The sequence below is a fragment of the Nyctereutes procyonoides genome, unplaced genomic scaffold (assembly GCF_905146905.1).
Source record: "Nyctereutes procyonoides isolate TBG_1078 unplaced genomic scaffold, NYPRO_anot_genome, whole genome shotgun sequence".
Classification (NCBI taxonomy): Eukaryota; Metazoa; Chordata; class Mammalia; order Carnivora; family Canidae; genus Nyctereutes; species Nyctereutes procyonoides.
In genome coordinates, this window is record NW_026575125.1 from 56435391 (window position 1) to 56447662 (window position 12272).

Below are 12272 nucleotides of genomic sequence, written 5' to 3' on the forward strand. Positions count from 1 at the left end.
GTAAAGTAGGCACACAATAATACTCAGTTTCTTTTTTTTTAAAGATTTTATTTATTTATTCATGATAGAGAGAGAAGCAGAGACACAGGCAGAGGGAGAAGCAGGCTCCATGCACGGAGCCCGATGTGGGACTTGATCCCTGGTCTCCAGGATTGTGCCCTGGGCCAAAGACAGGCGCTAAACCACTGTGCCACCCAGGGATCCCCTAATACTCAGTTTCAATTGTCCTTATTGAAATAGTCAGAATGCCAGAAATAAATGTGACCTTTAGTGCATGCAATCCAACCTCTCATTACAATGCAGGGAGATTCTCAAATTCCATTCCAAGTCGTCATAGAAACCACTAAATATCACTTCCAAGAATATTCTCATCTTTGGATGGCTCCTAAATCTGATTATCCATTAACTAGTACTGCCTTCAAAAGCAGCCAAAATCAAAAAAAAAAAAAAAAAAAAAAAAAACAAAAGCAGCCAAAATCAACTATTCCTGACTCTATAAAAGATCTGAAAACAGATGCCCAAAGTCTTTATTTTGGACGTATTGTCTTCCACAATCTAAATAGCACTAATTCCTATAATGCTTCTCATGGATATTATCCAAGCTCAAATCCCTCTCAGAATTCCAGATGTTCTCTAGCTCCCTTTTGGAGGGTGCTATTAAAATCGAAACAGAACCATCAAGTGGAATAGGACTCTTACCTTTCTGATTCTAAACTTTTGTAGTGAGAACACAAGTTAGCCTTATATTGGAGGGCATAATGGTCTTCAGTGGATACATATCCTGTATGCAATGGGCACTAAGCTCCCAGAAGCTTGCAGGATGGAGGAAGCACTTCTAAATGGGAAAGAAGAGGGTCAAAGGGATGCTGACAGCACTAAAAATAAATGGCTTACTACATAATTTCCCTATTATTAGAAATCACCTCTGTAATTAATACAAAACAAGGATATGGAACATTATAAATAATTCAGACTCCTAGGGCCACATGGAAGAAATGTTACCATCATATCAAAAACTACATTTTGTATGACCTTTTATACTGAAGAATCTAGTCTATGCAGATGACATCTTCTGTACTTTTCTCAAAAGAACCTCAGTTCCTAGGACATCTGCCTATTTCTTTCAGAAACTAGGAAAAATATTGAAGATAATAAGTGTAATAGACACACATTAATTATTTAAGACCTGAATAAAAGGAGAAACATACCACATTCATGTATTAGAAGATTATAAAGAGGACAGCTCTTCAAAAATTAATCTGTGCCATTCCAACTGCAATTCTAATGGTATTCATGGTGAGGACTTGACAAGTTGTTTCTAAAGGTCTCCTGGAAGAATAAGCACATGAAGATAAAGACAATTTTAAAAAAATTAGTGTACCATACTAATCACAATGTGATAAAATATACCTTAAATATAATTTTATATGTAATTATAAAGATATATAAGCTTACATATTATATGCTTATATATAATACATACATAATTATATAACACATATGTCATGTATCTATGAGGTAGTTCAGACCAGTAATGAAATTCTTAACATGAAGAATCACAGTAAATAACTATTGGGTCAGAAAAGAAATGTAAATTATGATCAAACACACTTAACAAACAACAAAACAAAAACACCACTTTTGAGATTCAGCCAGTACTACATAGAGCCTTATGTTCCCTTATTTATTAAAAAATAATGAAAAAGAATTACTCAGTAAAGATGACAAGCATAATGGGAGTTAAAGGTGAAAAGAGGACATAAAGAATATGTGAATAAATAACAGCCAAAACTTGCCAGATCTGATGAAAAGTATTAATCTATATACATCATGTAAGAAGATCAATGTATACCAAAAGGATAAATTCGAAGACATTCAAATCAAATCTAGACTCATAATAATCAAATGGTCAAAGTGACTTCAGAGTCTTGAATGCAACAGAACAACTACTCATCATATATAATGGATACTACATAAATTTCCATAAACCATAGAGACCAGAAAATAGTGGGATGATTATATTCAAACTACTGAAGGAAAAAGAAAAGAATGCTGACCAAGAATTCTGTATCCAGCAAAACTAATCTTGAGAAATGAGGGAGAAATTATGACATTCCCAGATAAACCAAAATTAAAAACATTTAGTGCTAACAGACATGTCCTACAAGAGATTTGTGTTCATGTGTTTACATTGCATACAAATGTAACTTGTATAATAATAACAGCACAAAGAGGGGAGGGAACAAAGATATAGTGGGGCAAATTTTGTACACAACTGAAATTAACTTGGTGTTAATCTGAAAATAATTATTTTAAGGTAAGATGCTAATTGAAATACCAGAGCAACCATGAAAAAAATGTTAAAAAACACAGTAAAAGAAACAAAGGAATTAAAATGGTAAAGAAGCTTCTTAACATAAAAGGCAGTAGTAGATGAACAGTTAAACAAAAAGACATAAGGCATGTGGAAAACAAATAAGAAAACAGCAGATATCAGTCCTACCTTATCGGTGTATTTAATTATATTAAACATAAATCTGGGCAGCCTGGGTGGCTCAGCGGTTTGGCATCTGCCTTTGCCCCAGGGCGTGATCCTGGAGACCCGGGATCGAGTCTCACATCGAGCTCCCCACATGGAGCCTGCTTCTCCCTCTGCCTGTGTCTCTGCTTCTCCCTCTCTGTCTCTCATGAATAAATAAAATCTTTAAAAAAACCCAAAAAACATAAATCTGCCCCACCCGTGTGTCTCTCATAAATAAATAAGTAAAATCTTTAAAAAATTAAAAAGGCATTTTATTAAAATGGAAGGATCAATCCATCAAAAAATATAAGCACCATAAAACATATACACACACACACACACACCCCTAACAAAAGAGCAACTAAAGTAAGAAAAAAAAAAGATGGAAACAAGAAAAAATAGATAATTCAGCAATAACAATGGGAGACTAGCTACAGGTTTGTCTTTTATTGTTATGGTTTCAAAAAACCAAATTTAGTTCCCCCGATTTTGTTTTTTTTTTCCTATTCTTTCTTTCATTTATTCCTATTCCAACTGTATTATTTCCGTCTTCCTGATTCACTTGGTTTAGTGTGTTCTTTTTAAATTTCTTAAGGAAGTTTGCTTATTGATTGGAGATCTTCATTTTAATACAGGTAATTACAGCTACAGTATATACAATTACATACTGTGTGTATATATATATATGTTTATGGTGCTTATATTTTTTGATGGATTAATCCTTCTATTTTAATAAAATATCCTTTTTAATTTTTTAAAGATTTTACTTATTTATTCATGAGAGACACACGGGTGGGGCAGATTTATGTTTAATATAGTTAAACATACTGATAAAGTAGGACTGATGTTTGCTGTTTTCCTATTTGTTTTCCACATGTCTTATATCTTTTTGTTTCTCTGTTCATCTAGTACTGCCTTTTATGTTAAGTAGTTTCTTTACCATTTTAATTCCTTTGTTTCTTTTACTGTGTTTTTTAACATTTTTTTCATGGTTGTTCATGAAAAAGAGAGGAAAAGCTCAAATAAATATGACCAGGAATAAGAGAGGAGACATTACCAACCTTACAGGAATAAAAGAATCACAAGGAAATACTATAAAAAAGTGTATGCCAATTAGATATCTTAGATGAAATGGGCACATTCCTTGAAAGACACAAACAACTGAATCTGACTCAAGAAGAAAAATCTGAATAGACTATAAAAATACATTAGATAATCAATCCATAAAAGTCCCCAAGAGTCCTTGAACTCTTTAATGGTAAATTCAGTGAAACGTTTAAAGATTTAATGCCAATTCCTTGCTTAAAGTTCAAAAAAATTTTGAGAAGGAAACTTTCCAACTCATTCTATGAGGTCAGTATTAGTCTGATACCAAAGCCAAAGATAAAATGAGAAAACTACAGAGCAAGCTACCTTTTGAGTACAGATTTCCAAAAATGTCCAGCATAACACTAGCACACTAGATCTAGAAAGAAAATGATTATATACCATGACCAAGTCAGATTTACCTCAGTAAAGCAAAGTTGGTTTAATATCTGAAAACCAATGAATCAAATACACTGTAGTTACAGAATAAAGAGGACATCTCATGATCGTATCAACAAATGTAGAAAAAAAGCATTTGACAAATTTCATGACAACCACTCTTGATTTAAAAAATGAAAACCTCAGCAAACAACAGAAGGGAACTTTCTATACTTGACAAAGGACATCTACAAAAAACATATAGCCATCATTGTGATTTATGGGAGAAAGTAAGTGTATTTCCACCAAGACCAGGAAGACTGCTCTTGCCAATACTGTACAGGAGATTTTTAGCCAGAGTAATTAGGCAGAAAAAAGAAATAAAACTCAATGAGATTAGAAAGAAAGAAGTACAATGATCTGTATTTGTAGGGGATATAATCTTATACATAAAAATCCTAAGGAATCTACCAAAAAAACCATACCCCACCTACTATTAAAACTATTAGAATAAAAAGAAGCAACTCTAAGCAGTTCAAAAAGCTTAGAACACACAATAACAATTGAAAATATTTTTACTTCTATATACTAGCAATGAACAATCAAAATGAAATGAAAACAATTCTATTTTCAATATCATAAGAAAAGCAGAACATTTAGAATACTTTTTTAAACAGAAATGCAATACTTCTTATCCTAAATATTACAAATGTTAAAGGAAATTAAAGACTAAATGAATGGAAAGACATCCCATGTTAACAGACTGAGAGAGTTAACATGGCAATATTCCACAAAGCAATCTACAAGTTTAACGCGACCTTCATCAAAATTCCAGATATTTTATAGCAACTGACAAAATGATCCTAAAATTCATATGGAAACTCAGCATCCAACAATCATGAACCAAGTTGGAGGATTCATACTTCCAGATTTCAAAATTTACTATAAAACTAAAATAATCAAAACTGTGTGATCTGGGTATAAGGATATAGAGACAAATGAAAAAGAACTTACAGGCCCAAAATAAACCCCTGAATTTCGAATCAATGAATTTTCAATACAGGTGTCAAGATAATTCAATAGGATAGTCTTTTCAATTAGTGGTGGTAGGACAATTAAATATCTACATGCGAAAGGATAAAGTTGAACTTCTACCTCACACCACATATAAAAATAAATGCCAAATGGATTAGACTTCAATGTAAGATAATGGTTTGTTTCTTTGTTATGACACCAAAATCAAAAGCGACCAAAAAATAGGTAAAATGGATTTCATCAATATTAAAAATTTACATTCTGTAAACAAAGTTAAAAGACAACATAGAAAATGGGGAAAAATATTTGCAAATCACATACCCAGTAGGAGTCTATTATCCAGTTATATAAAGAATTCTCACAACAATGAACAAAAAGACCTGTAACCCAATTCTAATGAACAAAGGATTTGATTTTTTTTATTTATTTATGATAGTCAGAGAGAGAGAGAGAGAGAGAGAGGCAGAGACACAGGCAGAGGGAGAAGCAGGCTCCATGCATCGGGAGCCCGACGTGGGACTTGATCCCGGGTTGCCAGGATTGCGCCCTGGGCCAAAGGCAGGCGCTAAACCGCTGTGCCACCCAGGGATCCCCGAACAAAGGATTTGAATAAACATTTCTGCAAAGAAATACAAATGGCCAATAAGCAGATAAAAAGTTGCTCAACACAGAAATACTAGTCAAAACCACAAAGAGATACTTCACATCCACTAGGGTGGCTATTATAAAAGAAAGTAACAAGGGGGAAGGGAGTAAGTTGAAATCCTCATACACTGCTGGTGATATTGTAAAATGGTGCAGCCACTTTAATAAGGTTTGTCAAAATTACAACATTAAAACAGAGTTGCCCTATTACAAAGAAATTCCACTGCTAAGTGTATGTATACCAAGGGAAATGAAAATATGTCCACATAAAAACTTGTACGTGAATGTTTACAGCGCTGCTATTTGTAACAGACAAAAGGTGGAAACCCAAATGTCCTTCAACAGATGAATAAATGAAATGAAGTTAAATCCATAAAGTAGAATTTATTCAGATATAAAACAGATGAAGTATGAATATATATATACTATAATATGGATAAACCACCCAAACATGCTAAATGATAGAAGCCAGACATAAAGGCCATATATTCCATTCAAATGAATGTCTAGAATAGACCAATCCATAGGGACAGAAGTTAGATTAGCAGTTGCAGGGATTGTGAAAGAAGAAAATGAGGAATTACCACTAATGGGGCTTCTTTCTGAGGTGATAAAAATGTTTTACAGTAATATAGAAATGATGATTGCAACAATTCTGTGAATATACTAAAAGCCACTGAAATGTGGAGAGTAATCTCATAGTATATGAATTATATCACAATAATAATTCTTTACAAGAAGTTAGTTGCCATATTCAGAGTCACACTGATTAGCAGGGTTGCTAAGATAGACATTTAATCTTATTACAAAATTGAGAGGGCACTTGTTAGCTATAACTCCATTGACTGGTTGCCTCCAAATAGTGGTTACCAGTATCCTGGCCATGAGTGAAAGTAAAGTATTAAGCATCAAACTGCCCGGTAATAGGCATAACATGTAAACATGTAAGCAAAGATTAGAGATAAATACCACACAGAGATCAGCCCTATCATTGAAATGTTTTCATCCACTAGGAGATGTAGGTTTTCCATGACAGTTTTCCATGATGTAAGTTTTAACATCATGAAGTCAAAAGATGATCCCATATTATAATTGGGCTAAATAACAATCAAGTAGTGAAGTAGCAGAGTCAAGACTTGACAAAGAACAGTCACTGAAAGAATCTCAAAAACAGAAGGTATGCCTATATTTGACCACAGGTGGTAAAAAGAAAAATCTCAGCAGGACCATATCTATAATACAGAGGAACTGCTAAATCAATAATTAGCATATATTTCTGGCAACAGATAGGAAAATATGACAACTCACAACCAAACAAGACAACAGAATACCAAAATCTTCTTAATGTGGAAAAAGTCTGAGACTTACCAAATATATTTGAATCATCTTGGTGACTATGGTTTAGATTAATACTATTCAACAAATGATGGCTCACCATGATAAAATTCTGGGTACATTTTTTGATTAAGTGAACAATGGCAGCAGTATTAACAACTTATGGACCTATGGTTTCATAAAACGGCAAATACCAGTACTTCCAGAACCACTCAACCCATAGGTGGCAGATCCTACCTAATACTTAATGTTTTACTAATAGACAAAATCCCAGGCAGTCAACTGAAGGGGGAAAGGGCAGCTAAATAGTTAATACTGTTAGAATTGCAACACTGAACTAAAAGTAAACCATGAACAGTTATATATATGACACATTATAATGTGCTGAGCAACATAGGTGACAACATTAAAGCACAATAATTTGCAGCAAATTCTTTAAAAGCCTCATTGTATTGGCATAGAATTGAGGGATTCTAAGGAAATGCAACTGGAAAATACCCTGAAAAGTTGACATGTAATGCCACCCATAGAGAGACAAGGCAGAGTGGACCATGAGAACTCCATAAAGCCATACTGCTATTTGTAAGTCTTGAGACAACATCGTCAAATAAAGGAAAGAGGACTGAAGTCATAGTATAGGACATTACACTATTTACATTAGTGTAAATACATAAATATGTAAAAGTATAGCTATCTAGGTTTTTGATATTATCTATCATAGTGTCTGATGAGAATGCCAAATTTCCCACAGAATACTGGTATCTGATAGCAAAACTCTGTATTATTGAACTATAAAATCCAGTTAATGTCTCAATATTTTGAAAATGGGTGTCCAATCTGTAACCTTATTGGGCAACATGACTGTACTATTTGCCCAGGATGGAAACAGCCCAACTAGGTAATAGGTTTTCTAAGTAAAATTAAACACTGCACCTAAAAATATAGTGACTGGTGTATTGCTATGTGTTTATATGTATATGAATGAAAAATCAAAAGCCCTTAAGATCCAACAGTCTTTTTTTAAGAAGCAGCAAATTTTTACTAAAATTTTACTAGGAAAAAATGTTTACTAGGTCTAAACTTTGGAACAGAGCTGTGCACTAGAAATTTCCAAAGGACAAGGTCACAATTACATATAAAATATTTATTTGCTTCTCATTTGTCCACAAAGACACCAAAACTGGAAATTCATTACAACCATATACATGGCAAGATAATTATTTGCTGAGTTTAGCTGCTGACCAGGTGTTAAATCCTGTCTGAAGAACGAATTAAGCTAGAAAAATAAAAGCCACACCATGGGCATCCTATTTCAGGACAGCAATTCTCCAGAGGTGGCTGTTGGCAATACAACAAAGCAGTGTCTACAAGAGCATACTTAGGAAGGACAGATGGATAATCAGAAAAGAGGTATGGCAGTAGCACACTTTCAAGAAAACAATATGTTCCAAAAGCATTTATTAAAAAATTGCTAGGCTTAGTTGCACTACCAATGTAGGGAATTGACTATAAAATCTTAACTTTATGAAAATTTAAGTAATATGTCTTAGGCAGGAGAATGCTTGAAAGGAACAATGGCTACTAATAGTAAGAGATGTTAACTTACTAGAAAAACACAACCCAGTCCCATCAGGTGATAGTTGAGAGCCACAGTGTTTAGAAGAACCCCAGTTGGCTACGACCAAAAGTGTTAGCATTTACACTAAAACATCTTCTTGTTTACTTGCAGGAAAATTGTCCTTAAAGCCAATGGGTGGAGATGCTATTGCAATCATATGGTTCCTCCAAAGAGCAGGGGCACTACAGGTGACAAAACTATATTAGAACCTTTTCAGATAGCAAACATGTTGAAGATAGGAACTAATTCTAATTAGGCCTTAAAGAATTTCACTACCTAAAAGACTGTTCCCTATATTTGTTGATGGCAAACTCCCACCCAATGTTTTGCTTTCTAGCTCACTTGAGGAGACATTTTATCAATGCTGTCATTAGGCAATTCTAATTTCTTATTAGTATTGAGGTGTGATGGGAGGTACTTCACAATATGCCGAGGGGTCCTAGAAAGAACCATTGTATGGATGGGTCCCAGACTACTGGGAGACCTACCTTTTTTTAAAAAAATAGATTTTATTTTTTTAAAGATTTATTTATTCATGAGATACACATAGAGAGGCAGAGACATAGGCAAAGGGAGAAGCAGGCTCCCCATGGAAAGCCCAATATGGGACTTGATCCCAGGACCCTGGGATCACACCCCGAACTGAAGGCAGATGCTCAACCACTGAACCTTCTAGGCGCCACTAAAAAAATAGATTAAAAAAAAAGATTTTTACTTACTTGAGAGAGAGTGCAAGAGAACTTATAGGGGGGAGAGGGAGAAGCAGACTTCCCGCTGAGGAGGGAGCCTGTGGAGGGGCTTGATCCCAAGACTCTGAGATCATGACCTGAGCCAAAAGCAGACATTCAACTGACTGAGCCATCCAGGCACCCCAACCTATGTGTTTCGGATTCACATACTCTAGTAAAAAATAGGAAGGGAGCAATGAAGGTAAACTACCTTAGCGGAAGTGTATTCATGAATCCCACCCACACTCCAAGGACATGGTAAAAAGTATATATTCCTCCCTTCTTGCGGAAAGCTTGCCCAGTTTATAGTTAACCCATGCATAAAACCAGATGCTTTTCATTTAAAAATGCCTGTTTTTTCCTTCTCTATTTTGTGGAGTCTAAAACTGACAACTCAGAAGCTGGTTTTATTCCCATCTCTGCCACTATCACTTTTAAAGCTTAAAATAAACCAAATCTTTTTGACAGGTAATTGATGGCGAGATGTGAGCCAGGAAATGAAAGGGAACCTTTCAGGGCCCTTTTAAAAACCAAGCACAGTAAAAGTACCTCATCCAAGGGGCAGACAACTCAATATAGGGAAGGTAAAAGTGAACTGGCCATTCTGGCTGGCAGTTATCAAAAATTACCTTTACCAATGTTTGTGGGCATTAAAAAGCATTTTGGGCTAAGTGTACCACAAACAAAAGGCACCAGGCTTATCCCTCCTCCCGATAAAAGCAGGGCTAGTTTTTGTTCATTTTATTATTGCAAAACTGTTCTGGATTATTCTTTTTTTTTAATTTTTTAATTTATTTATGATAGTCACACAGAGAGAGAGAGAGAGGCAGAGACATAGGCAGAGGGAGAAGCAGGCTCCATGCACCGGGAGCCCGACGTGGGATTCGATCCTGGGTCTCCAGGATCGCGCCCTGGGCCAAAGGCAGGCGCCAAACCGCTGCGCCACTCAGGGATCCCTGTTCTGGATTATTCTTGAGGTCATTGCCCACAACATCCTGCTGGCTAAAAGCCACCTCACTACATTCTTTAAGATTTTATTTATTTATTTATGAGAGACACAGAGAGAGGCAGAGACATAGGCAGAGAAAGGAAAAGCAGGCTCCATGTAGGAGCCCAATGTGGGACTTGATCCTAGAACCCCAGGATCACATCCTGAGCCAAAGGCAGACGCTCAACCACTGAGCCACCCAGGCGTCCCCCTCACTACATTCTTTACCACATGCTCTCATTCTAAAATAAGCTATGGGATTTCTTAAATCTTTTATTTTGGAATTTTATCCAAGATCTCCTTACACACTGCACTACTGCACTTAGTTAAAAGGCACTAGGGTAGTGAGTCCCTGAGATGAACACCAAGCGTTCAGTAAAGCAGCATCTATCTGGACAACCTTCTGGTCCTGATAAGTAGAAGCCAGTCAAAGTACAGCTAAGCCAAGGACGTCCATTCCAAAAGACAGTTGGAATTTCATCAATATATAAGAGAACCCTTAGAAGACCTAGGGCCTTGTTTACATAGTATACCACTCCCAAGGGAACAAACATTGGGTGGTGGTTCCCACTACCTTGTAGAGGCATTCTTATCTTTGAAGAATACTGGCTTCCTATCTCAGGTAAATACAGTTCCAGCTTCAATTCAAACTTCTCAGTAAGTTTACTTCTCTTAACCTTATCCTCCAGTATAAACCGTAGGAACTAAGAAGTGCTTAAAGTCAAGTTACTGAAGCAGATGGCCCACAATCTAATGTCTGTAGTTCTATTTGTTGCTTAAATATCCTGTAAGATTTTTTGAAGCATGAGAAGTCCACAAAAAAATGTTAAGATCTTATCACACCAAATTCCCCATTGTAGTCCTCGACTCCTCTCCCATCAACCTCCAAATTCAACACTGTGGTAGGACACAGCCTGGCCCATCAATCTCATAACGCACGAGACAGGGAAAGGGAGGGAAGGATGCTCAGATATAATGGAGGATTCTCAAGTTGGGACTTGACTATTCCAAGATGATGGTCCACAAACTTTTCAAAATGCTGAGAAGTTTTGGAGTTATAAACTGTGACGTGGCAAAGGAATAGTTTTTTTCATAGTCACTGCTCATAACTACAGTGTCTACTAGATAGAGCTGGGTAACAGAGCTGCAACCATCTTTGACTTTGGGGGCACATATTAGGTGACAAAAACCTGTGCCCCCTGATTCCTACAGGATATGCACCCTTTCTTCCATGCTGCCCCAAACATCTCTGCTGCTCCCCATCACACTCATATCACATCCCCATCCCACAGGAAACCACTTCTCCCCTACTACTCGAGGGGCCTAAGTGACCACCAGAAGTGGTTCCTGTCACAGTCCTTGAATTCACCCAGTTATAGAACATCATTGTCCCACAAATAACATAGAACCATTAAGGAGAGAAGTGAAGCTGGGCCTTGACAAGGAAATGGGGTGATGTGAAGATGGCTGCTGGGATCACATTTCTTCTTGGACTGATGCTTGATTTCTTTAGAACACTGCCTCTCTTCTTTGAAACAAGATCCATCTGGATCCTCCATCCCCTCCTCTTCTTTCTCTCTTGTCTCAAACCCTCAGGCCCTCACCCCTAGACATCTTTCCTACCCAGTAACTCAAATAAAAAGTCTTAATAGCATCAACCTGCATGACTGGAAATGTTGACCAGCTATTCACTATGCCACATTTACTCCCTATTTCCCTCCTGTTTTTTATTAGATGGGAAGCCAAGATTCTAAAAACCCCTTAAACATCAAAAGCAAAAATACTGGAAGGGCTCAGATGGTTTGCTTCAGTTTTTAACTGAGCCCAAGGAAGGCTGGACAAGCTACCCCAAACCTCAGCATTCACACATAAAAACTGCTGAGGCCTAATCACGCAATCATCTATTTAGATGTAATACTCTATAGACTATGGACTTAT

General features: G+C 36.2%; 1 long non-coding RNA gene across 12 annotated transcripts in view; it reads right to left on the reverse strand.

The window, feature by feature from the left end:
• The window catches only part of LOC129517763 (uncharacterized), a 52738-nt gene that overhangs the window by 9598 nt on the left and 30868 nt on the right, over positions 1 to 12272 (reverse strand). For all 12 annotated transcript variants that reach the window (XR_008666101.1, XR_008666097.1, XR_008666102.1 and 9 more), the window contains 2 exons: positions 1209 to 1329; positions 700 to 835 (listed from right to left, as the gene is read on the reverse strand). This is a non-coding gene — a long non-coding RNA (uncharacterized LOC129517763). The remainder of the gene's footprint in view (positions 1 to 699; positions 836 to 1208; positions 1330 to 12272) is intronic.